The 27,970-nt window shown below is 41.3% G+C and overlaps 1 long non-coding RNA gene across 1 annotated transcript; it reads right to left on the minus strand.

The window, feature by feature from the left end:
• Positions 1–2,718: 2,718 nt before the first annotated feature.
• Positions 2,719–27,713, minus strand: LOC117363122. The gene is made up of 3 exons (XR_004539980.1): positions 27,447–27,713; positions 7,485–7,635; positions 2,719–2,949 (listed from the first exon to the last, which is right to left on the minus strand). It is a non-coding gene; the product is annotated as an uncharacterized LOC117363122 (long non-coding RNA).
• Positions 27,714–27,970: the final 257 nt, after the last annotated feature.

The following is a 27,970-nucleotide window of genomic DNA, read 5'->3' on the forward strand; positions in this document are numbered from 1 at the left end:
ACGCACCATCGCTCGGTACAGTGGCATGATGACTTCCCGCGTCCTGGTAGTTATGCCCCTCTTTATGATGCCCAGCATTCTGTTGGCTTTTTTTGAGGCCGCCGCGCACTGTGCAGATGGCTTCAGTGATGCATCCACCAGCACACCCAAGTCTCTCTCAAGATTGCTTTCTCCCAACAATGCCCCCCCCAATTTGTAGCTGAACAACGGGTTCTTTTTCCCTATATGCATAACCTTGCATTTTTCCACATTAAAGCGCATTTGCCATTTGTTTGCCCAGTCTTCCAGCTTGTCTAGATCCCTTTGCAGGTCCTCACACTCCTCCCTGGAGCTAACTCTACCGCACAGTTTGGTATCGTCTGCAAATTTTATAACCTCGCACTTTGCCTCCTTTTCCAGGTCATTGATAAATATGTTGAAGAGTAACAGCCCCAGCACCGATCCCTGCGGCACACCGCTCGTGACTCCCCGCCAGTCAGAATATTGGCCCTTTACTCCGACCCTCTGCAGTCTACCCGACAACCAGTGCTCGATCCATCTGTGCACATCCCCTCCTACCCCGTGGTTCCACAGTTTCCTGAGCAGCCTTTCATGTGGTACCTTGTCAAAAGCCTTTTGAAAATCGAGGTAAATGATGTCGATGGGTTCCCCAATGTCCACCCGACTGCTTATTCCCTCAAAGAAGTACAGAAGGTTCGTTAGGCACGACCTTCCCTTACAGAAACCGTGCTGGCTTGTTCTCAGTAGGCCATTTCTCTCAATGTGCTCGCAAATGCCGTCCTTTATCATAGCTTCCACCATCTTCCCTATAATTGAAGTCAGGCTCACCGGCCTGTAGTTCCCGGGGTCACCTCTCGATCCCTTCTTGAAGATAGGTGTGACATTCGCCAATTTCCAGTCCTCTGGTACCTCTCCAGCTTTCAAGGATAGGTTACAAATATGCTGGATTGTGCCCGCTATTTCTTGTCTTAGTTCCTTCAGAACCCTTGGGTGGATCCCGTCCGGACCCGGTGATTTGCCGCATTTTAACCTGTCTGTTTGAGGACATCCTCCTTACTTACCTCTATGTGCTCCAATTTTTCAGCCTGTTCCCCACTCATGAGCTCCTCTGAGTCCGGTATATTAGATGTGTCTTCTCTCGTGAAAACCGACGAGAAGAACGTGTTCAACCTCTCAGCTACCTCTTTATCCTCCTTAATCACTCCCTTCCTATCCCCATCGTCCAACGGCCCCACCTCCTCTCTCGCTGGTCGTTTCCCCTTTATGTAACTGAAGAATGCCTTGAAGTTTTTTGCTTCCCTGGCCAGCCCCTCTTCGTATTTCCCTTTTGCTTTTCTAACCTCTCGGTGACATTCTTTTTGGCATATCACATTCTTTAAGCATATCATCTTCATGGCGCAAGCACTATCGGTCCTGTAAACAAGATGGAGACCCATTTGCTCACTATAATGCTTGCCTTAGCGATACAGGCAATTCTCTACTGTTGGAAAGACCTATCCAAGATTGATTTCCATATATGGTGGAATGCTCTGTGCCTTACGAGCAAATATGAAAAAGCCTATGCTGAGAAGTCTAATACTATGTTTAAATATTTAGATATATGGAAACCCTTAATTGATTATTGTTCTAATTGACCTTTTGTACTTTCTCAGATTTTTGAAACTTAGCTATTTGGTACGTTATTACTAGATATACTTAACTCCTCATACATTTTATTGTATACATGTATGTATCATGCTGATGCCTGTGCTCTGAATTCACATTGTGTTGTTCTGATATCTGTATTTTTCTGTACTTAAAACTCAATAAAACTTTTTGAACTTAAAAAAAAAAGATGTCTTCTCTAATTCAAAATAATACAAATAAATATTATTTTAAAAGTCTAGATAAAACTATACATATTTATCAATAACAACATCATATGTATCGGAACTCAGTCTAACAACGATAATATAAGCTGACAAAAAAAGCCAAGCCTTATACTCGTACATGTTGCTTATGCCAAATCAAGTTCAAATTCTTGCATCACACAACATTTCTAACCAAATATATATCTTTCAAGTCTGGTCCAATAGAATTTTTTTCTATGGATTTAAAAAGGACATAAACATTAATGGATTTGATTGGCTTATTGATTGAGCACAAGACATTTGAAAACATCTGCATGTTCCTTGTACAAACAGTTGCTGGCAGGTATTTATCAATACAAACTGAATGGAGAGCATGACAATTTTGGGTGACCAATACATATCACTGTCGATTTAACCTCCCCTCCCCTCTCCCCCCCCGCACACACACACACTTACATAAACACATTTATCAAGCTGTGCTAGAGGCCAGTGAGGTAAGTGCTTCAATGCTCATAGGAAGCATCAGAGCATTTTACCCTGCCGGCTTGTGGTAATAACCTCGAGCACAGCATGATAAAAGGGGCCCTTAATTATATTACTTTTGGTGCATGTAACAGTCACTAGAAAGAAGCTACATTATTCATTTTTAATTATCTTCTCTATGAACATCTTTGCATTGCTATTAAATAAGGAAAATAAACATTAACTAAATTAATGAAATATGTGAACATTTGGGGGATGTTACTGCTTCATTGGTGTAATGAAAGTCAAAATAGGTTTGCAAAAATCCTGTTTAGTTCTGTGCAAGAATTTTATTTCCTAATCACAATAGTGCAAACTCATCAACAAAGCTAATTTATAGACAGGCATGTTTTACTATTTGATTCACAGATGGATAGAAAGGTCAAAGGATCCAGCAAACAAACTCATGGTTTTTATCTCTTATTTTGACTTTCAACAAATTGACTTCTCAGTTCTCAGGAATTTTTAATAAATGTTATCCGGAACAGTCATTAACACAAGGTTGTTATTTTTTTCCATGATCCAAGATAGATTCCTCAGTTGGCAGCCGATGCCAAAACCGTTGACATTCTGAAATCTTAAATGAGACAGATGTTAAACTAAATTGAAATAATGGAATAACCTGCAGTCCTGGGAGTCTGAGACATTTTTAACACATTTGAAAGTATGCTTTAATTTGACTCAGCTTGTTCATTATTCATTTTCTGCATGTAATTTATTAGCTCTTGAGTCCAGTGCAGACAATTGGTCACTTGGCAAAGTGATTCTTTAATAAGTGGCTTCCTGGTAGGGCAAATGTCTTTGAATATTATTTTTAAGGAAAGTTTGTGAGCTGATATAGACCAGTTTCTAGAAAGTATACACCCAAAATTGGAATAATAAAGGGCTGATGGTCTAAGTGTGAGTGAGAAAATGTACGCGGGACTGCGGAAATGTTTTCAGCCCAACCAAGAAGAGAATGATGTGGAGCTATGAAACATATAAAGTTATTCCACACTTTTCTAGACGCTTTTCATTTCATTTCATATCACTGAAATGAAAAGCGTCAAGAAAAGTGTGGAATAACTTTATAAGTTTCATGGCTCCACATCATTCTCTTCTTGGTTGGGCTGAGAACTTTTCTGTAGCCCCCTCATATTCCTTGGCCATCAGCAGGAGAAACTCTTCCAGGCTGTGTAAAACTCCCATAATAATAATTTTAAAAAATATGGATGCACTAAGCAATCCTAACACATCAGTTTTGAACTCTGGCTGCAAAAACATTTGCATTTCTAATTACCTTCAACCTTGGAACCTTATGTGCTTGATTCTTAAGGCTTTGCTGATATTTTAGTCCAGTGTTTCTCAAGTCGGTCCTTGCCAGTCAGGTTTTCAGGATAACCACAATGAATATGCATGCAAATCGAGTTTATGCATATTCATTGTGGTTATCTTGAAAACCTGACTGGCAAGGTGGTACTCCAGGACCGGCTTGAGAAACACTGTTCTAGTCTATGATCTGGAGAATTCTGCTGTGTGATTCTAATCCAAAGCATTATTTTTCTCCAAGGTTCTCACCCTTCCAAACAGATCTGTTATTCAGGTAGGGTCAACAGTGGCATTTAAGAGCAGAATACAGAAGTCATTGTTAAATAACATAATTAATGATTGAGCGAGAAAATACATTTGATGGGTCTCATATTTTTTATCCACCCCTCAGGTCTTATTAAATGCGGCTGTGCATAATTTCTCCAGAACTGTGTGTACTGAATGGAACAACACTGCTGAAAAATACAAACATGCTTGTATTTAAGCCACATCAACAGATCAATCGGATCATTGACTTCAGCATGTTAATCTCTTCTAAATGGAATAAAACTTTCTCTTTTTTACCTCACTGCTGCTACCAAGGCCATTAATTTTGTCTTTCCAGCTCACTGGATAAATGATGGCTGCCTAGCAGGCCCAACCTCCCACAAAGCCTAAACCATAGATCCTCAGATCCTAGGTTTTCTTGTTACCCTATGATATGAGTTATAGCCAAGGTCAGGCACACAAGAGCATAAATTATCCAGATTAAGGCACACAGTCTGTGCAAAACAGGATATGTAGGATTGTGTTAGTCGAAAGAAACAGGCAATCTTCCAATAAATTGTGCAGATTCCCCTTGACCTTTCGAGCATATTTTCTCTTCGATCCTACCTATTTAAGGATCAAACCTAGAGCTTTCATTTTTTTGATATGCTAACAGAGTCTGTGAAAGTCTAATCTGCTGTTCTAATTTAATCATGGTCATGTTTATGGTTTTTAATGAAACCATGGCAATTATAATAAATAATATTGTAGAAAGCCTGTGGCATAAAGAGGATGCATTCATTTTTTTCAATGCATAGTGAAGATTTGTTTGACTCTGGAAGGTATTCAGAACAGATGCTGCTCATTAAAAATATATATATATATAATTGAAGGAGTGAAATGAAAGAAATTTATTTTAGATACAAACATGAGAGACGTTCATATGTTCAGCTGCTTAGACATCACTATTAGTCTTCCAATATTCTTTATCCACAGCTAATGCCAATAACCCCCCAAAATCTTAGCCTCACCATTTAACAAAAATAATTCTGCCTTCAATTATATTTTCCATGTTTTTGCATTACTTATAGGTTATGGGGCTCATAATCAAAAACTTAAACACGTCTAAAATCCCGCCCAAGACAGAACTTGGACGACCTAAAAGTGCCGACAATCAAACTGACTTTCTGGACGTGTTGAGGGACTTTTTATGCCTCTAAATGCTGCTGTGCTCCCAGAGCTGAAAGGGACATATCTGGAAGATTAGTTAGGGTGAGATGTGGGCCAACCTATACTTAGTTGTCCTGCAGGGATAATCAAATGTTTTACTAGACATCCTGGATGAAACTTAAACGTTGTGAGTTAGACAATTAAAAATAGATATAAATGCCAAAAAGGTATCCAAAGTGACCAAATAACCACTGCAGAGACAAAGTAAAGGCCCCACACACTCCCCCAGTGTTCACTGACCCCCCTCACAGCCCCACAAAGATCATAATAAAAAGTACATACCTGTCTCCAGAAATTTAGTACATAGTATAGGAAAGCCTTGTAGAGCTGCACAGAGGTGTCTTAAATAGCTTGGGGGCTGTGCTAGTGAACCATAGAGAGGAGGATCCAGGCCCATAAGCCACTTTAACCACTATATTTATGGTGGAACATGTATGCACTCCCCAAAACCCTATTATACTGCCATATAGGTGCCACCTGCAGCTATAAGGACTATTGGGGTTATAGACAGGTGGGTATAGTGGGCTTGGAGGGGCTCACCATGACCTATAAGGGAGTTCTGGTGATATGTTTATTTGGCAGCCTTTTTGTGAAGTTCACAGCAGTGCCCTTTAAGATGCCCCACTGCTCTGTTGCCATTTCTGGGTAGCAAGTCCCATTATAAGATTGGCCCATCCCATGTCCAAATGGTCTTGTTCTGTGTGTTTGGAACTTGGATAAAATTGAGGGTTTTTGGTAGAGTAAATAGGGCTGAGGTTGGTAGTGAATGGAATAATTTCTGATTGGGAGGGATGCTGCTGGGTGGTATATGTATGGAAGTGTTATGTGATTGGATTGTCAAGGAGAGAGGTTGTGTTTGGTGGGAGACGGGAGGGTAGGAACTGAGGGGAGAGTGTGATTTATGGATGTAGGAAGCTGTGTTTGATATTTTTAGTGCCCTCCCCACCCTTTGTTGTTTTTGTGTGTAGTGATCCTTTTAATTATAGTTAGGTGTTTTGGGGGGGGGGGGGGTTGGGGGAGTAGAGGGTAGGGGGAGGTAAAAACAGGGCAGAGTCATTCCAAACAGCCACTTAATTTGTGAGGGTGAAGAAGTATTATGAAGTTGTATACTATGTACGATACCGCCACAGATAACTGTGAGCCCTGGCAAAATTGCTCTTGTAAATGAATATGTAAAGTGAACATGATTTTCGGGAATTTGATGGTAGAGCAGCTAGGTTAATACTAGATTTCCTATGATAGCATCAGTGGCGTAGCGAGGGTGAGAGGTGCCCGGGGCGGTGGCTCCTTTCCCTGCCCTCTTCTCTGCCCCACCCCTACCTCCACACACTCTTTCCCCGCCCCCTCCTGCCATGCATGTGCTGCTTCCCTTCCCCCGTACCTCTGTAATGTTCCTGGTGTGAGCGGCAATCCCCAAGTTGTTGTCGTGCCAGTGTTAGCTCTTCCTTTGACATCACTTCCTAGGTGTGGTTCAAGGAAGTGATGTCAGAGGAAGAGCCAGTGCTAGCATGACAGCAGATTGGAGGTTGCTGCTTGTGCCAGGATCATTACAGAGATAAGAGGAAGGGAAGCAGTGCGCATGCGTGGAAGTGGGTGGTGGGGAAGGAGCAGGGGGAAGAAAGGAGGATGGCTGCCTGCACCATCGCCCCCTTTACTACGCCACTGGATAGTATTGTGCTTATTTGAATCAGTTTTCCTATTCAAGTTTTGCTTGATTTCTCTTTATTTGAAATTTAATACATAAAAAAATAAACATTTTGTCAATGGGGCAAGGCTAGATGAGGGAAGGACTAGACAAGGGACCAGGGGAGGCTCACAAAACTGGGTCCTGGGCCCTGTAATTTCTAAGACTGGCCTGAGGCCACCCAAAATATTGACACCAACTAGAATTCTGCTTAGCATAATTCTATAAAAGGTAGTGTACCTTATAAAATTGCACTAAGAACCAGTATGTCGCATAACTTTTAGGCACACCCAATTAGGCCAGGGAAAACCAGGCATAAATACCTGTGCTGAACTTGCGCATGCATCAGGCATTCTGTATTCTAGAACATAGGAACCCCCCCACCTCCCCGATCTGACCATGCTCCTCCCCTGGCCACACCCTTTTCACATTTGCACATTAGAATTGGCATGCAGCACTTTATAGAATACCCTAACCAAGTTGCATGTGTAACTTTTAAGGAATGCCAATTAGCATCAATGATGAAGTGTTAATTGTCAATTATTGGCTTGCTAACCAATTATGTTGTGCGTGCAAATCGACTGTGCACACCAGTTTGCCGATATACACAATATGGAGGACAATGAAAACTGTCCATGCAATACCTTTGCAGAGCAATTCTTTTCTTCATACTCAAAATGGGCTACTTTTCCTGCATTTCATGGCTTCTTCAGCTTGTGTTGTGTTCGGGCAGCAAAATTTGTGCCCATTGTGTGCTGTTTGGTGAGTGCGTTCGTTTCCAGTTTTCAGGTGGATCTTTTAAGTGAAGAAAATATAAAAACACAAACATAGAAAATAGTGTTTTTCATTGACATCTTGATTGGTTGGCCTCATCAATCCAGAGGTACCCTTTCTACCAGTCCCACCCCTCAGTCCAGTGACATGGTTTCCTTACTCTCCACCCCACCATCCAAACTACTTCCTAGAAGAAAAAAAAAGCAGTTTAAAAGTGCAGAGCCACTATCTCTAAGCCATAATGCTGATGGCTCTGCTGGTTCTGCCTCTCAAAAGCAGGAAGTTCACATCAGGAAGAAGCAGAGCCAACAGAGCCATTTTAATAAGGTGCCAGGATATCGATTTAAAGACAAAAACATCATTATTATAATTAGACACCAAGAACCAAATAATTTGACAAAATGGCAGTAGAAATCCCTTTGACAGCTATTGCCAGAAGTGGGAAATATCGTGACTCGCGGCAAACACTACGTCTAACTAATGTGGTTCTCTGAATGCCGGCATTCCAGTGATTTGTCTGAGCAAACACCTTGATCATAGACCAGAGGTTCTCTACCCAGTCCTCGGGATACACCTAGCTAGCCAATCAGGTTTTCAAGACACCTAGTGGTGTAACTCGCCCCGGATGCCATCTTGCTCAGGGTGCCGGCACCCCTCCTCCTCTCTGCACCTTACCACTCCTCCCCCCCTGCCGCACCCCTTTCCTTCCCCCATACCTTTATAACTTCAGCATGAGCAGCCACCAAATTGCTGCCCGCATCAGCTTCGGCACTCTCTCTGATATCACTTCCAGGTCCCGCACCTAGAAAGTGATGTCAGACAGAGCGCCGAAGCCGATATGGGCAGTAATTTGGTGGCTGCTCGTGCCAAAGTTAAAAAGGTATGGGGAAGGGGTGTGCACAGCAGGGGGGTCAGGAAAGGGGGCGGGGAGGGGTGCCACTCAACCTCGCCATGCCACTGAAGATACCCAGAATGAATATGCATGAGATGCTTTTGCATACACTACCTCCATTCTGTGGAAATGTATCATACATCTTCATTTTGGATATCCTGAAAACTTGACTGGCTAAGTATATCCTGAGGCCTGGAATGAAAACCCCTGTCATAGACAAATGGATACGATATGCATGAGATGCAAAATGCTATGATGTTTTTGTGGAAGGGGACGACGTGTTTTAGCAGGAAAATATCTGCTGTCGCTATTCTGCAAAATGCTGGAGCAGTAACTCTGGCTGAATTTCAAAGAGTTATTTAGTTTCGTGATGAATATAAGCAGGAAGGGAAGAGTATTTAGCTCTGTCCCAATTTCCTTCTCTCAGCGATGTTTCTTACTCTCTAATGTGTCTGAGGATAATCATGGCTTTCCTATAGCTCAGGCGAATGTGATATGTGGCCTATTGTAATACTATGTGACACCACAATAAATTATCAATTAACCTGTGTCACTATAGATCAGATAAGATGGATAGAGCGGATATGGAAATAGATGGATAAGGTAGAAAAATGGTCCTTGCTGTTCTGTACTTACAACCTCTCGCTTCGTATGGAATCACTCTTTGCTGTGAAAGGGGAAAAATAAAGCACCGCAAGAGTCTCTACAAGACTACTAATGGTCAAAATTGACTGAAAGGTTGCTCTCGGTTTAAAGAGCACAGAGAAGAAAAATTCAGATGCTTCAGCCTCCTTCATGCCTAGCAATGGAAGGGGCAGCGAAACAAGTGAGAGGCTCCAAGGGCCGGAATCCTGCTTTTCTTCTAGCACTGTATAGGCCCAACACTGTACCTCCTATGCCTTAGATGAGCAGCACTATTAAAAATGCTGTGTTAATTACACAGTGTTAATTATATAGCTACTTAGCAGTTCCTCCTCCTTTTAATGATCACAGCTGTTTTCTGTCCAGCTACAACGGGGAAAATTTCTTGCCTCTAATTTAAAAGTAATATACTTCAAGAAAACTCTAGAGGGTTCTTTGACTCGTGCTGTTTAATGTGCTTTAATGTTCACGGTTCTTGCAGGCCATATTTAGCTTTAAGCACACTTTAAGACCTCTTTTCACACAATATGGCTTTTAACAGCTAATGAACTTTTCATACAGTGAGAAAGAAACTATTAACAATATAATTTTGGCACAGGGAAAATATAGAATAAATAACAATAATAATAACGTAATAAAACCAATAATGCATTCTTTCAGGGCTTTCAAATATTGGTCATTCGTTTTATGAGCAATAAAAGTAAAGAAAGACATTACTGTGAAAGTGTTTAGTATATATATATATATATATATATATATATAAATCTGTGTAGGATAATAGGCCTTGTACAAAGTCTTAAAAATACTATCGTAAATAATTGACCAATGCTAAACCTTTCTGGATGACCTAATCAAGGTGAGATGGTTTCTACTGTACAGGGGATGTTGCTTGTGGGAATTATTGTGGCAATTCTATAAACTAGTGCCATGTACTTACTATTAATTCTAGAATGATATCTTAGTGCCAAGATACCATTACAGAATACTAGCATAAGTTGGCATTGGCATGCTAGATTTCAGGATTGGGAATTTCCTGTGAATAGTGAGTAACTGGGAAAGGTTAGAGGGCTTTCTATGATATCTACTGATGCTGGGGTAGGATTGCAAAGAGAGGAGTCTGGAGAGAGTGTTATAAGAGCCCAAGCCAAAGGGGCAGGGTAAGAGGGAGATAAAAGGAGTGAGCAAATGACCAAAGGATGTTTGGTTGCCTGACCTCTCAGGGGAATAGGGGAGGATCCAGATCTGGAGAAGAAAAATCAACTGGGAAGAAGTTGTATAGGACTTCTACTTCAAAGTGGTGACAACTGATGACCCCTACTGCAAACAGGAGAAAGGGAAGAGATGGAGGTGAAAACTCATTGGGAAAAGCCCCTCCCTTTCCATACTCATCCACAGACATCTTTGTACTTTAAAATATATTCTCTCTCTAATGGGGAAGAGATATTCAGGGTTAATGAAACATGGATGCTAGAATTTAAACTAAAATTAAATCCAGAAAAAAACAACATTTTTATAGGCATCTTCAGGTCAGAATTTTACTGAAACATCTTTATCACTAAATAATGTTATGAACCCAATACAACCCACTCTTAAGATCTTGGGTGTCATCTTATATCAAAACTTAACCATGCAGGATCAGGTGAATGCGCTGGTGTGGAAGGTCTTCTATACTTTATGGAAATTATGCAGTATAAGATCTTACTTTGATATTGTGTCATTTAAATTACTGGTACAGTCTTTGGTGCTGAGACAACTGGACTATTGCAACATAATATATTTAGCAGGCCAGCAAAATAATTTATCTAGGTTTTGAATAGTCCAGAATGCTGCAGTTTACCTGATTTACAGTTTGAGAAAGTTTGACCATGTGAGTCCTTTCTATCGGGAACTTCATTAGTTGCCCGTGGAAGCTCACATCAAATTTAAATTTGGCTCAAATTTATAAATTTGAACGTATGAGTGCAATACAATTGGGACATTATAAGAAATTCAAGGAGGTCTGGGACCATTGACAAAATTTTGTAAAGTTTGATTTTTAGTTTTAACCCTTTGTTTATACACATCCAGGATGGTGGGGGGGGGGGAGGGAGAGAGATGCCTTTCATTTATTATTTGATTGCAATTTTGTTTGTCTTGATCATTTGTATTACTCTTGAGTGTCTTTATACTGTATGAAAGGATGGGGGGTGGAGGGGAAGGGATATATATTTATTATATCATTTGATGGAATTAAGTGCTGTTTATTTTGTACATTGTTTGATAATATGTTGCACTTGATGTTGGTTTTTAAAATGAATAAAGATATGGAAAAAAAAATTAAATTTGGCTGCCTTTGCTGTAAAGTTCTTTTTGGCATAGCACCTATCTACCTACTCAAATCATTTAATTTGCTCAATCACATAGTTCGCACAGTCTTTTTAATTTTCCATCAATAAAGGGCTGTCACTATAAAAATATCATCGTCTTTTTTTTTTTTTTTCTTAATAGGCAGCTTTTTTTGAATTGAATTGAATTGAATTGAAATCTCTGTTGTTAAGCTCTGTGTTCTATTGTCACTTTGGGAAGCAATTGAAGACACATTTGTTTATTAAGTAATCAAGGGCTCCTTTTACGAAGCCATGTTAATGGTTTAATGTGCATAATAGCGCACGCTAAACTGCCGGCCGCACTAACAGCTACCGCCTCCTCTTGAGCAGGCAGTAGTTTTTTGTCTAGCGCGGGTTTTAGCGTGTGCTAAAAAGTCACTTGCGATAAAGCCGCTAATGCGGCTTCGTAAAAGGAGCCCCAAATGTTGTTTAATTCCTATTATTTTTTTAAATATTTGTAAACTGCATTGAACGTACCAGCTAAGTGGTACAGAAATAATCTATTATGTTATTACATTACATTACATTAATGATTTCTATTCTGCCATTACCTTGCGGTTCAAGGCGGATTACATCCAAACTAAAACAAGAATTACATTTCAACTTGAAGTAATAGATTAAATGATGAGATAAAATTTTAAGGGAGAATTATGGGTTTTACATAATGTTTAGTAAGTAGAAAAATTAGAGAGTACTAAGGGTTTATAGAGTGTTGGATGTTGGGTTAGGATTGTTGAGCTGGATAGGTTTAACGTGTTTTTTTGAAGAGTATGGTTTTAATTTCTTTCTTGAAGGTTTTGTAATCTGTGGATGAAGATAACAGAGTGGTGAGTTGTTTGTCCAACTTAGCTGTTTTGGAGGCTATTAGGTTGTCATAAAGTTTTTTTCGTTTGACATTTTTGGATGGTGGGTAATAGAATAGTGAATGTGTTCTTCTGTGTCTGATTGAGGAGGATTGATTTAGTCTGTTATTCCAGTAAGTTGGGCTTTCTCCGTTGATAGCCTTGTAAAGTAAGCAGTAGAATTTGAAGTTCACTCTCGCTTCTATTGGAAGCCAATGCAAGTCAAGGTATGCCTCTGTGATATGATCATATTTTTTTAGTGAATAGACAAGTCTCAGGGCTGTATTCTGCACCATCTGCAATTGCTTCATCATGGTCGTGGGACATGGTAGGTATAGTATGTTGCAGTAGTCCAGCATCCCAAGGATTAGAGATTGTACCAGTAGTAGGAATTGCTTCTTTTCTAAGAATGATCGGATTTTTCTCAGATTTCTCATGGTCATGAATGATGTCTTTATTATTTTATTAATTTGAAGTTGCATGTTGCATGTTATCCATGTGTCTTTATAAAATGTTAGCACAATCCTATAGAATTAGAACCTAGATTGTTAGGGATGCACCGGGAAGACTGGCCACACCCATTGCAACCTAGAATGTATCACATAGGGAAGAGACTGCCATTTTGGAAATGATGGCCCAAAGGCAAGAGCGAGTTTTGGGGTGGGGGACTTTGAAAAGGAGATAGGGTACGGTGGCTGCCACTAGACACCAGGGACTTCTTTTTAAAAAAATTCTGGTTAGGTGGGGTGGGAGGAGGGAGGGGTGCAACTAGACACAAGTACAGCGCTGTGTGCATCTGATAGCACTATAGAAATAATAAATAGTAGTGGTAATAGAGATAGTTTTAAATAGGGAAAAGGTGAATGATTGATCCTGGTGGAGGTGGGGGGAGGGATGCTGATAGACAGACAATGCCAGTCCAATTGGGGGGGGGGCACTAGAAACTAGAATATCAGGTAGGCAACCAGGTCAATCAGGCAGGAGAGGAGTGAGATCAGGGCTGGTGCATACCTCTGACACTTTTTTTTTTTTTTTCTTGCTATCAATGCCTGAGCCAATCACATCTCAGGCACTGACTGGAAAGGTGACATTTGACAATGAGCTGAAGATTACTTTCACAAATTTAATGCAACAGTAATTTGCATGATCTTTGATACTGTAATAATAATAATAATTTATTTATTGTATACTGCCAGACCAGTAAAAGGTTCTAGGCGGTTCACAGCAAGATAAGGCTGAACATCCAGCTGATTTACAATACAAGAAAAGCTATTTCTAGAAAATACATAGTACGTGTAGGTTAAGGGCTCCTTTTACAAAGGTACGCTAGTGGTTTTAGCGTGTGTGCTGGCCGCTACCACCTCCTTTTAAGCAGGCAGTAATTTTTCAGCTAGCGTGCGCTATAGCGTGAGCTAATCTTGTCTGTGCACTAAAAACGCTAGTGCACCTTTGTAAAAGGAGCCCTAAAAGTATTAACATTAGAACACTTAAGTTACAAATTTATCAGATAGTTGTGTTTTTAGTAATTTTCTAAAATTATAGTAAGATGGAACTTTTAGCATAATTTTGCCAAACCAGGTGTTCAATTTAGCTGCCTGGAAAGCGAGAGTTCTCTCTAAAAATATCTTAAAATGACATAATTTGACAGGAGGGTATGTAAATAAGTGGACTTTACGTGTAGGCTTGTTTGAGTAATTTAAGGAGAAATGGGAAACAAGGAAACCTGGAGACATACCGAAAATTGATTTGAAGCAGATACATGAAAATTTGAATAAAACTCTGGCCTCTATCGGTAATTTTTGGTAATAGGGAGTGACATGTTCCCATTTTTTTTCAAACCAAAAAATGAACGGCAGTGTTTTGAACCACTCTTATGGCCTCTTTTATAAAGCCACACTAGCGGCTGCGCTGTGCTAACAGCTCCAAAGCCCATAGAAATTTAAAGGGCTTTGGGGCTGTTGCAGCGAGGCAGCTGCTAGTGCGGCTTTGTAAAAGAGGTTGTTAGTTTTTTGAAAATTTTCTTATAGGCACCCAAGTAAATAATATTGCAATAGTCAAGGATACTCAATATCGATGACTGAACCAACAGACGAAAGGAAACTATCAAAATATTTCTTAATTGTTCGTAGTTTCCAGAGAGCTGAGAAACATTTCTTGAGTAACAAATCTGTATGCTGTTCTAAAGTGAGATGTCGATCTAAAGCTTCCCTAGGCCACATTGGCCGAAAAAAATGTTTCTGGGGCCGCACAAATGCGCAAACGCTGCAGCAAAACAGAGGAAGGAACTAGCAAGACGGTAAACAACCAGGGGCAGCAGAGGAAAACACTGCATCGCCCTCGACCGGGGCCACACAAAATACTTCACGGGGCCACATGCGGCCCTCGGGCCACAGGTTGGACACCCCTGATCTAAAGTCACTCCTAGTATTTTTAGGGACTGTTCTATAGGCTAGTCCAGACCATTAAAATGTATCATTGATTCTTTAATCTTGTCAGTAGGACTGGCTAGAAAGAGTTTAGTCTTTTCAGGATTCAATTTCAATTTGAAATCAGTCATCCAAAATTCGATCTTTTTTAAGATAGTTGCTATAGAATTTGTTAACTCTGCTATCAGACACGTAAACGGAACGACTATATATATATGGGTAAATCTTCAAAGCATATAGTCAAACCGTGTCTAAGCTGACACAAATATCTTTCTTGGCAGGATGAGGACAAGGCTATGTGCACAGCACAGCCACACTTTCTCAATTAGCGCTGTTGAGAGCATGACGTTCACGGCACTCTTTGTTCACTTTCTTTTCTCTCCAAAGTGTTCATCAACTAGTGACCTCTACTAGGAGATAAATTCATGATCATGTTGTTGACTTTTAAGTCACTGACCTGAAATTTATAAGATCACAGGCTTAGCTTCCAATCTTGGCGCTTTTATTGCATGTCTTGGTTAGCCAGGTCAACGGGTGACGATGAATTATTGCACACATTTTCTTCCCTGGGGATAAAATGCAAGTGCCTTAAAACCTCATTTTATAGCTAAGGAGTTCTTTTATTATTATTAGAAAACGTGTTCTATAGTTTTCTCTTTGGGATATTAATAATAAGACCGAGAAGAGAACTTTAGTTTGGCTTTTTTTTTTATTATCAAAAATCTTTATAATTACTGTCACTTTGGAAGTTTGATTCTTTTGTAATGTGTAAGGCATATATATTCAAGGGGATGCATTCTATGTAACTTTACAAAAGTACCTTATCCATTCAAATTTAAATATACTGTACAGTATATTGTCAGGCTCAAAGGTGTTGGAATGGAGGAGAAGGAAGCAAAACTTTCCTGTCAGCTGCTTTCTTGACATGCAGAGATGAGTGCTGAGGACTAGCTTGCCCTGTCCAATTTAGGAGGCAGCACCAGCACAGTCCCCCACACACAAACACACACACACATACACTGTCATCTCCAGCATCCCCCTCCTTTGCTCCTTTCTTATTTCTCTCCCTCCACCATAGTAGGTCTTATCTCTTTCCCCCTGGGATAGCAACACAACAATCAGCATGCATAAAAGATGCATCATGTCTGCCTCCAGGCCTGCCACCTTCTGCCTCCTCTGAAATAGGAGCAGACAGGAGCCAGCAGGTCTTGAACACTCATGGATGCTCAAAACACCATGCTGGTCATGATGCATCTTCTATAGATGCTGATTATCACACCGCCACCTTGTGGAATGGAGGTAAGATGCTGAACACCTCATGTGGTTGGGGAAGGTGGAGGGAAGAAGAAAAAGAAAGGAGAGAGATGCTGAACCTCATGGAGGTGGGTGGGGTGGGATGGAAGAGAGGTGCTGGAGACCAAGTAGGGGGAGGGGAAAAGCAAGTAGGAAAAGAGAGAAATGCAGGAGACCACGTGGGAAGGAAAGGAGGGAAGGGGGTAGGATTTGGCAGGACCAGCGGACTTCCCTGCCTCAATCACCTCAAGCCCCACCCAATTGGGTTAGAGAGCCCACTATATATAAAGACAAATGTCAAACCTCATAGCACACCCTGAAGAAAGACACAGCATGATGGCTGAAATGTTGGTTTGACCTACCCAGACCCAGACAACTGTAACAGTCATGACACCAGCCACAGAAACCTAAGAGAACAGCAAAAACTAAGGCCCTCTTTTATTAAATTGCACTAGCAGTTTTTAGCGTGTTGAGCCACGCTGAATGGCCCGCTCTGCTCCTAATACTCATAGAGTTCATATGAGAGTTGGGAGCAGTGCAGGCCATTCAGCGTGACTCTCTGCATTAAAAACTGCTAGCGCAGTTCAATAGAAGAGGGGGTAAATGTTGTTGTTTGTGGCTTACAAATGAAAGTACATTCCTACCGCATGGTAATCAATGTTGATCACTGTTGTTCTGTTTAGTTCCAAACTCATAGTACCTAGAGTCATTCACTGGACAGAGAAATAGTGTCATGTTTATTAGTTATGTTTATTTTTATTTATATATCGCTCTTCGATACAACATCAGTACGGTGTACATCAATTACAAAAGAAAAGAGTGCCAAATATTCAAGACAGAAAGATAAAAAATAAATAAATAATTTTTTTAAAAAATTATTTGTTTAAGTCTTGGATTTCCAGATATCTAAATTGAATTGTAAAATGATTTCCCCTTTCAAAATATGCAAGGTATGCGCTTAATTAATAATAATTTAAAAAAAAGTCAAAGCAGAAAGGAAAAATCGCAGGGCTCCTTTTACAAAGGTGCGCTAGCGTTTTTAGCGCACGCACCGGATTAGCACCTGAAAAACTACTGCTGGCTAGCGCATGTGGCATTTTAGCGCACGCTATTCTGCGCGTTAAGGCCCTAATGCATCTTTGTAAAAGGAGCCCACAATCTAATGTTCTTTTGTAAAATTTAATGTTTTATACAATGCACATATGTTTTGTCATCTCTTATAATTCTATTTAATGAACTGGCATGTAAAACATGAGTTGAAAAATGCTCTCTCCAATATAATTGTTGTTATTATAACCAGAAATATCATTGAATTGATGAATCAAGTCAAAATTCAGTTTATCTAATTAACTGATTAACATTGACCTTTACTCAGGGTACATGTAGCAGCTAAAAGCCTAATAATTTTACAAAAAAATGGTACAATTGTTCAGATTTAACAAGCACTCTTTATCAGATTTCTCTCAGATGATTTCTTTAAGAAACTTGTTTAAAAATGGCTACTGACAATTTCTTTCACTATGAAGTTTACCATACTCTAGGTACATAGGCTAAAATTCTATACATGGCACCAAAATATTAGTAGCCACAAACAAATACCAGAAAGAAAAAACTGGCAAAGTGGAGAAGATGAACTGGACACTTACAGGTCTATTAATAACATTAAAAAAATCATAAAAATGAGTCCATCAAAACAATAACAATCAAAATATGTACCAGTCTGTATGAGAATCAATTGGCCATCTGTGTATGAAAAGTTCCACCTTGATATACACAATTGGAGCGGAAAAGATGACCAATGCCCAGTATATCAAATCAACTGACCAGTAGTGTAACAGTGAAATCGATACAGTAGATGAATTGGACCCTACACCAGTGGTCTCAAACTCGCAGCCTGTGGGCCACATGCGGCTCCCCAGGTACTGTTTTGTGGCCCGCAGTCTGGACGCGATGATTGTATGTTTAGTTTCTGGACTGCTTCCTTGTTGCACTCATTTTTCCTTCAAAGCCGTGGGCAGTGGCAGAGGCGGCTCCTTGCACGATCCAAGCCTGCATCAGAAGCCTCTCAAGAAGGCTTCTGATGCAGGTGCAGACTGCGTGAAGAGCCACCGCAAATGACAATGCCCGCGGCTTTGAGGGAAAAATGAGTGCAGCAAGGGAGCCTGCCAGAAACTAAACAGTACTGAAATGCTGCTGCTGCTCCACAGGGAAGCAGGGGGAGGGAAGGGGAAAGAGAAATGCTGCTGCTACATAGGGGAGGGGGGAGGGAACTGAGAAGAGAAATGCTGCTGCTGCTGCACAGGGAAAGGGGAAGAGAAATGCTGCTGTTGCACAGGGAAGGGGGGGAAGGGGGGGGAGAAAAGCTGCTGCTGCACAGGGAAAGGGGAAGAGAAATGCTGCCACTGCACAGGGAAGGGGGAAGAGAAATGCTGTTATTGCTGCACCTAATTGGCGAGAGGGAAGGAGGGAGAAGGAAGACAAGGGAGAGGAGAGGAACAAGAGATGCCAAGTCCATGAGAGGGAGGAAAAGGAAAGAAGGAAAGGAAATACCAGACCATGGAGGCAGAGGGAGAGAGGCCAGGGCATGGGGGGAAGGGAAGGAGACAGATGCCAGACCAAGAGAAAGGAAGGAGGGAGGGAGGGATAAAAAGGAAGGTGATGTCAGACCATGGAACTAGAGAGGGGAAGAGAGATAGGAAGGGAAGGTAAGACATGAAAAAGTAGATTTTGAGAAGAAAGCAGAAAAATAGAAAAAATTGAATGTTAAGTTAATGCCAAAGATGGATGCAAGTTTGCTCCAAACAGACCGAGGATTTTAAATTGCAGTCCACTTGAGGGGGCAATACTTTCAAAATAGAACAAAACACAAAAAAAACCCCTCTCATGAATACTGGGCAAGTTTCTAAAATAGTATCTTCATATAACATTTAAAAGCTTTTAAATATTTAAATGTGCTCATAAGCTCTTCAGCAAGGCGCCACAGCAGTGGTACAATGTCGCTGGAAAGGTGCTTGAATTTTAATCATAACACATTGGATGGAGCAAGGATATTTGCTTCTACTGGAGTGGCAAATGTTATGGCTCTACAAAAGTTGTTTAACAGTAGACCACTTATCTGAAAAGGTCAGTTCATGGCTCCAACACAGTCTGTGTTTCGCTACGCTACATCAGGAAGCCGGAAGGATGAGCTTTTTATATTGATTTTATTTGCAGTGTGCAGTGCCTGAGTCCTTTGGTCTACACACTTGATGTTGAAAAAAGATGCCCTAGTTGAACATTGTTTCCACATTCATTCTCCATCTCTGATCCCCCCTACCCTAAAAATATTCCATGATAGCAAGAACGTGAGGTAAACATGAGAAAAACAAATCACTAATTCACTGTAGAGACTTCAAAATCATTTCTCTAGCCTGAAGGGTTTTTTGTTCATTTACTAGTTTGCGTTATTTTACAAAATAATTTGTATAGCCTGGCCATTTTTCTCAAACAGATGTTCACTATACCATAAAATATAGAAGCTCAAATGAAGCTTTTGTGACATTATGTACAACATTCTAAGAAAGCTATACTTTAAAGTCCTCAGAGAATAGAAACAAAGGCAGTGATTTCGTTTCAAAGCTGTAAATCAATTGCAGAATTTTGACGATGTCATAAGATGCAAGAGAGGAATTTAAGTAGAGATTTAAAGAACCATTGAATCAAATTCCTTCACTGATGATAAAATAGTGTCTCTAATCTCCCTTCATTCATTGTTTTTAATAACATAGGCCCTCCTTTACAAAGCCACACTAGTATTTTTAGTGCCGGCCGCGGCAGTAAGAACTCCGACGCTCATAGGATTTCTATGAGCGTCGAAGTTCTTACCACTGTGGCTGGCACTAAAAACGTTAGCATAGCTTTGTGAAGGAGAGGGATAGTAAAATAAATTTCTGGGTATTTTTCAAGATGCAAAAGGTTTAAATAAATTTGGCAAATTAAGAATTGCATTTAAAAATGTCCCAGTAGCTCTTAAATCTAGATGGACAAATTTTGACCACATCAGGTTGAATGTCCAGAATTTATACATGCTTTGCTGTCACTAAGGCAGACTTTTACAAAGGTGCACTGCTGAGCAGCGCATGCTAAATGCCTAGCCGCCCATACGAACAGAATGAGTACTGCTTGTTAGCGCAGCTTTGTAAAAAGAACTGTATTTAAAAAAAAAAAAAAAAAAACACATCCACCATTAGCATTGGTTGCAGACCACAAAATAGTGCCAGGTTTTGAAAAGCCGTCTGGACACCCGGACATGTTCTCTAAAAATAGGACATTTCCGGATAAATCTGGACATCTCGTAACCCTACTAATAGTATATCTGTGTATATGTATATTTGCACATATGATTCCCTCAACTGACTAATTGTTTAAATTGTTTAATTATCTTACCCTAAGATTCAGAATTGTTATATACTGCATGAATAATTATCTGTAATTTTGCTTAAGCTATCACACAAAAGTTAATGAATTATGACTAGATACAGTTCTATTATTAATATGTTAACTTTCTATTTTTCATTGTGTTATAACAAGCTGACAGAAAATCATATTTAAAGACATTGTAAAAATGAATCCATTGACAGTAGCTTTAAACTATTCTTTGAATTAATTATTCAGCCAGAAAGAAAAAGAAAAACATAAAATGAAATAATCCCATATAAACCAGCATATAATCTTTCATTTCCTTTGTTCTTGATAAATGCAAGGAAGACAAAGCACCTGTCCATCTACATTGCATAATTGCATGCAAATGAACTCAGCATATATAAATGAAATATGGATAAGTACAGGCTCTAGCTAGAAATTACAAGAGACAGAATCACTCACAAATTAGCATTTAGTTTAAATAGAAAATGTGGATCCTTTTTTAGTTGTAATGCATGCATTTCTCTGCAAATGCAATTAAATCCAGGTGTTATTGCTAAACATTTGGGCAAGTTTTTTTCTTTTTAATTGCACGTGTTGAAAAATATCAAGGCATTAAAATTGTCAATCGTTATTTTCAAAGATGCTGTAACAAAGCTTGCCCAAGGCCTCTTTCGGGTGAAACCATGCCCACGCCTATCCTTGGGCGTGTTTATAGAATATGCACCTTACAGCACATTATACCAGTGCATATAGTTTGGTGACTTTTGAGAATTTAATCCTTAATACCTACTACTACTAATAATTTTTATCATTTCTATAATGCTGAAAGGAATATGCAGCACTGTACATTACACATTCAATAAATGATCTCTGCTCAGAAGAGCTTACAATCTAATTTGTACAGACACACAGGACATCTCGGGGTTGGGGAGTTTCTGGCAGAAGGAATGATTCAATGGGTAAAGGTATCTGATAGTGAGTTAAGAGTTGAATGCAGCTTCAAAAAAGTGGGCTTTTAGCTTGGATTTGAATACTGAATACCTCTTACTGAGAAATTGGTAAATGGTTCCACATTAACTCTTCCTTAGCCAGTGTCACAGCCTGTGAACTCCGAGTTTCACTAAGAAATGCCAAATGCTAGCTGTTTTTGTCACCTATTACTAAGCTAGACATTTGCCAAAGAAGAAAATAGAAACTGACACTTCCTATTTGTTTTTCCAAAGAGACACAGCAAGAGGGGAAGGCTAAACAACCGAGTTTGTGTCAGAAAAGGGAAGTAAAGCAAGAACATATTGTCTCAAAGTTAAATGCAAATCTCAGGCAGAAAACCCAGGGTAGACACACCTCCAGTGGCGTACCAAGGGGGGGAAGGGGGTAGGTCCGCTCCGGGTGCAGCCTTAGGGGGGTGCACAGCCGGCCAGGTCTGGAAAATTCCTGGGCTGCAATGGCGATGGCATTCAGCGGCATCGGCGCCTTCCCCCCCGCAATGACACTCAGCAGCATCAGCGCCCCCTGCAACAGCACTCAAGTTCGGCCTCCTTCTCCCGGCATCAACAGAATTTCAGATCGGCAACAGGTGCTCAGTCAAAAGCTTCCCCTGACTCAGCTTCCTGTTTCCACCTAGGCAGTTCAGTCAGAGGGAAGCTTTTGACTGAGCACCTGTTGCCGATCTGAAGTTCTGTTGATGCCGGGAAAAGGAGGCCGAACTTGAGTGCTGTTGCGTGGGGGGGGGGGGGGCGCCGATGTCACTGAGTGCCGTCGCGGAGGGGGGGGCCTTGCCGATCTTGTTGCCAAAATCAGAAAGGTGAGGAAGGGAGAAAGATAGGCCTGGAGAGATTGAGAGAAGGGGACAGATGATGGAAGTGGGGAAAGAGAAGAGGGCAGATGATGGAAGTGGGGAGAAAGAGAGAGAAGGGGCAGATGATGGAAGTGGGGAGAAGGGGCAGATGATGGAAGTGGGGAGAGAGAAGAGGGCAGATGATGGAAGTGGGGGACGAGAGAGAGAAGGGTCAGATGATGGAAGTGGAGAGAAGGGGGAGAGAAAAGAGGGCAGATGATGGAAGTGGGGGAAAGAGAGAGAAGAGGGCAGATGATGGAAGTGGGGAGAAGGGAGAGCAAATGCTGAATGGAAGTGGAGAAAGAGAACACATACTGGATGGAAGGAGGGATAAAGAAAAAGGACATATGCTGGATGGGGGAAGAAAATAGAGTTAGTGAGATAGTGGAGGGGTGAAAAAAAGGGGTGGCATGCTGTTGGTAGACATAGTGAAAGAGGGAATTTGAGGACTGCATAGTAAGAACGAATTTAATTTAGACGGATGCAGAAAATAAAGAAGGAAGACCAGAGAAGGAAAGGGAAGAGAGAGAGAGGAGAGAGAGATGCCAGAGAACGGGGAAAGAGATATCAGTTCTGAGTGGAGGAAATGAGAAGAGAGAGATGCTAAAAACCACAGGGGGGAGGGAAAGAGAGATGAAAGGAGAAAGATGTCAGACCATGAGGGAACAGAGGGAAGATGATAGATGCCAGACCAAAGGGGGGGGGGGTCTAGAGGAGAGATGGCAGGGGGATACAGACAGTTTCTGGAAGGGGCAGACAGTGGATGGAACGGGCAGATGCTGGATTGAAGAGACAGGGCAGACACTGGAAGGAAAAGAGTGAAAAGAAGATAAAAGCAGAAACCAGAGACAACAAAAGGTAGAAAAATCATTTTATTTCTATTTTGTCATTAGAATATATCAGATTTGAAATATGTATCCTGCTAGAGACATAACTGGGGACTGCAAAGCCCAGGCAGTGCTTCTTTAGCTTAGCTGGCTTAGGGCTCTCTCGGACCAGGGGGCATTCCCCTAACACTATTCCTGTCATGTGTGACTGCAGTATTCTGTTAGCATGATATTTCTGTGTAGCATTCTGTAATAATTTGGCTTGTTCAATTTTCTTGATAGTAGAGGGGATATATGTGAAGGGGAGGGGAGACAGGGGTATTGTTGGTCCTTACTCTGTATATTTATATTTATAAAATGACAATTGTACAGAATATTGTTTCTTTTTATACTTTAATAAAATATGTTCAATATAAAATCATAACTGAGACTTATGCGGATGGGAACAGATGGTTTGCGGGGATTGAGCTTGCGGAGACAGGGCGGAAATGTGTTTTTTTAATTTCAGTCGTAGTAGTTTGCCGGTCCACAAAATAATTCTTTTATTTCTGCAGGTTCACGGGTGTAAAAAGGTTGAAAAACACTGCTCTAGTGTTTTTCAACCTTTTTTACACCCGTGAATCTGCAGAAATAAAAGCAGAGTCAGCAGCTGCGCTGAGGTGCAGGAAGGTCCCCCGATGACTCGTCTGCTGGCTTTGCTCCGGAAGAAGTAAGTTATGTTGGAGGGGGTGGACCCGGCAGACGCAGTCATCGAGGGTCCTTGCTGCAACTCCCTGCATCTACCGGGTCAACCCCCTCCGACGTAACTTACTTCTTCCGGAGCAAAGCCTGGAGTCATCGTGGGACCTTCCAGCACACGGCTGCTGACTCTGCTCCAGAGCTAGTACGTCAGAGTGAGGTGGACCGGCAGCCAGCAGCTACAGTCATCACAAGAAAGGAGCAGCACTGCTGGAATGAAAGAGTGGTGCAGGGAGAGAAAGGGGGCAGGGTGGAATGGAAGGGTGGGGCTAATGGAATTGATGTACAGGGAAAGGGGAGAGAGACATAAGGGGGAAGGATACTGGATGGAATTGGATTGGAGGGAAAGAAATGGAGCAGATGCTGATTGAAGAGGGGTGGATGGAGAGAGAAAGGGCAGATTTTGGATGGTAGTGTGATGGGTAGAGAGGGAGCCTATGCTGGATGGAAGTGCAGATGGGAGAGATAAGGGAGCAAATGCAGGAAGGAAATGGGAGGAAAGAAAGAGGGGAGCAGACGATGGAAGTGGACAGATGAGAAGGTACTAGATGGAAGGGGTAGAGAAAGAGGGCACATGGTGGAAGGAGGGGATAAATAAAAGGAGGGCAAATGATGGGGGAAAAGGATTGAGTTAGGGAAATACTGGAGGGGGTGAGGGAAAGAGGTGGCAAGCTGTAGGTAGACAGCAAAAAAGGAAATTGATGAGAGGGTAGTAAGAACGTAATCTAGTTGGATGCAGAAAATAAATTGAAAAGGAAAATGAGGGAAGAAAGGGATTGCAGAAGAGAGGTGTGGGAGAGGGAAGGAGAGGAGAGAGATACCAGACCAATGGGGGTGAAAGGAGAGATGGAAGGGGTAGGCATACAGTTTCTGGAAGGGGCATAGAAGGAGAGAAGATGCCATATAGGGGCAGAGAGATGGCAGACAGTGGATGGAAGGAAGACAGTAACAAGAAGATGAGGAAAGCAGAAACCAGAGAAGACAAAGGTAGAAAAAAAAATTTTCTATTTATTTATTGCTTTAGGAGACATGTGTCACTGTTTCTGTGGTGTTACATTTTATGCAGAGTCCAGCTTCTTGCTGGTTCAATTTAATCTTTGTCTATGTATTTCTATTTTATCCCCCCTTTTACAAAACTGTGGAACGTTTTTTAGCGCCAGCCGTGGTGGTAGCAGCTCTGATGCTCAGAATTCTATGAGCGTCAGAGCTGTTACCACTGTGGCTAAAATCCACACTACAGTTTTGTAAAAGGGGGAGGGGTTCGTTTGTGATGACATATTCCATACTAGGCGAAGGTGTTTTCTGTGTTCTGTGTGTTCGAAAGACATGGTTTTCTATTAGGATTGACGGTGTAGGATTGATCTGTACTAGTCTGGCTTGTTTAGTTTTACAATGGGTGTATTGATGTTGTACTGCTCACTGCATATGTAAGATGCTGTCTTTTCCTAGGTACTCATGTGTGACGTGTGCTTGTTACTAAAAATTATGTTTTTCGTACAGAAGGGGGGGGTGCCAAAAAATGATGGGCCCCGGGTGTCACATATACTAGGTACTAGCTACTACAACTCAGATATATTGAAAACCAATGTATGTCAAAACAACACTTTCAAATGGGAGACTAAAGTGGTCATAAGATGTTATAATAATATAAATTTCTGCAGAAACAAATGGGAAACCAGTATTAGCTTCTAATTTATATTATTATAACATCTTATGACCACTTTAGTCTCCCATTTGAAAGTGTTGTTTTGACATATACTAGGTACGCCACTGCACACCTCCTTGCACTATACCAATTAGGGACGGGCAGACACCTGGGGCTGGCCACAAGTATCCCAGCAGTGCAAGCCAGAGAGGAGGAGTTGGAGGAGGTATCACATCCAAAGCAGCAGTTCCCAGCAGAAGTTTCCAGGTGAAGCAGCTACAGCCTAAGCAACGCTGGACTCGGGTCAGAAGGGAGGACAAAGCTCAGGTACCTAACTGAACCTGAGATTATTTACCAAGGGACAATGAATCAGAATGAACTTGAGCAAGCTGAAATAGAAATGGAATCTGAAAATGTTTATTGTTTGCACTGACAATGATGTAATGAATGATTCCATGGAAATTTAAGAGGGCTGAGAAATTGAAAGGTGCTGGACTAAGATACTGTTTAAGAAGGTGAATTTAGCAGCTATGTTGCACTATAGGATTGAGGGGGAAGGGCTGCAACTGTAGAAACTGCTGGAAGTTTGAGGTTTGTTTTAAAAGTGAAACCTGAAGGCTGGCAGGCAGTACCTCCTGAGGATAAAAGTTTTATTTTTTTCTTTTAAAAGCGGCTTATGAAAACTAGCTGGATACTGTCTGAAAGCTGTGGTGAAGATGGATGATATGACCAGAAGTGTCATCTGAGTAATCTGATTTAACCAGTTAAAGATTCTAGTTTATAACCTGAAGGATTCTTGGGTGGGTTTAATCAGAATAATTTTGGGAGGAAGAACCCGCTCCTTTGAGCAGTGCAGAGAAAGTTCAAAGGTAGTATTTACAACTACTACTTATTATTTCTATAGCGCTGAAAAAGTGTACACAGCGCTGTACATTTTAACATACAATAAACAGTCCCTTCTCTGAAGAGCTTACAATCTAATTTAGACAGGACATTTCAGGGTTGGGGAGATTTTAGTGGGTATAGGTATCTGACAGCAGTGAATGGGAGTTAAGAGTTGAAAGCAATTTCAAAAAAGTGGGCCTTTAGCTTGGATTTGAACACAGTAAAATGATGGTGGAAAATTATATAGAATGCAGTTTTCACCATTTATTTGAATTCTAAAAGCCTAGTTGAGAAGGCCTGTGTTAGGTCACAGTCTAACTAAAAGAGCAAAGAAGTGAATCCTGTTCCAGGAGCAGATGAAGGGCAGAGGGATTATATGACTGTGCAATTCCTGCCCAGGCAAATGTGAATTGGTTTTGTGAACCTGGATTTTGTTGGGCTAATCCTTTGTTTTTCTTTCTCCTTTTCTGAATGAACTGAGGCAAGCAAGTGCCTAACTTGAGTAAAGGTTTTGAACCAGAAACCAGAAGCACAGAGCCAAGCAAAGAGGGACAGTGATTGAAAGCCCTCTGAGGAAAATAAGGATTTCATAATGAGGAATAACTGTTGGATTTTATTTTTTTTTTTTTTCTGAAAGCATATTCATTAACATTTATAATAAACATTGCTCAGTAAATTAAAACAGAAGAGTTGGACTCTTTTTTCTTTTATGTGCATCCTTAAACCACTCCACCAGCCTCTAAGACAAACCATTTGGTCTTGTTTACCTGTGGTCAAATCCTAGGCTGGGCAGTTGCACTGCCTACACCCAGCCACACCAGTTAGCACATGGTAAGTCTTGAGGGTGTTAACTGACAAGCATCTTTCACACCCAGTCTCTACCCATGCCATAACCCATGGCACTTAACTTGTGGTTTATTGGATAGTAATTGCTAAATTACCACAAAGGACCAAATTTACTAAGGAAACCGATCGTGTACCGGTCGGTTTGCGAGACCTTTGCGACCCAATTTTTCCCCAACCCGATTCACTAACCTGTGTTGCGACCCTCTTCTGATCCACGCATGTAAATGAGGGGAACTGCATGCAAAATAGGCAGGGACGCGATTCACTAACCATTTTTTCAAATCCGACTGGGCTCGGAAAAAGCGACTGCTGGGGACCAGTTACAAACGTCTTTCCTACTCTCCTGCTCCATAGAAGCCCAGCTCACAGCCCTGCTCTCTGCTGCCCCGAATCTCTCCTGCCTGCTGCCCCGATGTTCTTCCCCGATTTCTCCTGCCTGCTCTACCCCGAATCGACGCCCTGCTCATCACCGGATTTCTCCTGCCTGCCACCTGAATCTCTTCTGCCCTTCCCTGCACTGCGAGCCCATGGTTTTAACCCAAGGGTTAAAACCACAGGATCCCTTGCCTACAAAAGTTTTTTTTTAAAGAAGTTACGGCCTAGAGCCATTCTCCCCCCCCCCCCAGGGCGCCTCATCCAATCAGGGCCTTAGGCCCCTCCCCACGCATCAGATGGTGCATCGGGGCTTGGCCTAAGGCCGCACTCATTGGCGG

The sequence above is a fragment of the Geotrypetes seraphini genome, chromosome 6 (genome assembly GCF_902459505.1).
Source record: "Geotrypetes seraphini chromosome 6, aGeoSer1.1, whole genome shotgun sequence".
Classification (NCBI taxonomy): Eukaryota; Metazoa; Chordata; class Amphibia; order Gymnophiona; family Dermophiidae; genus Geotrypetes; species Geotrypetes seraphini.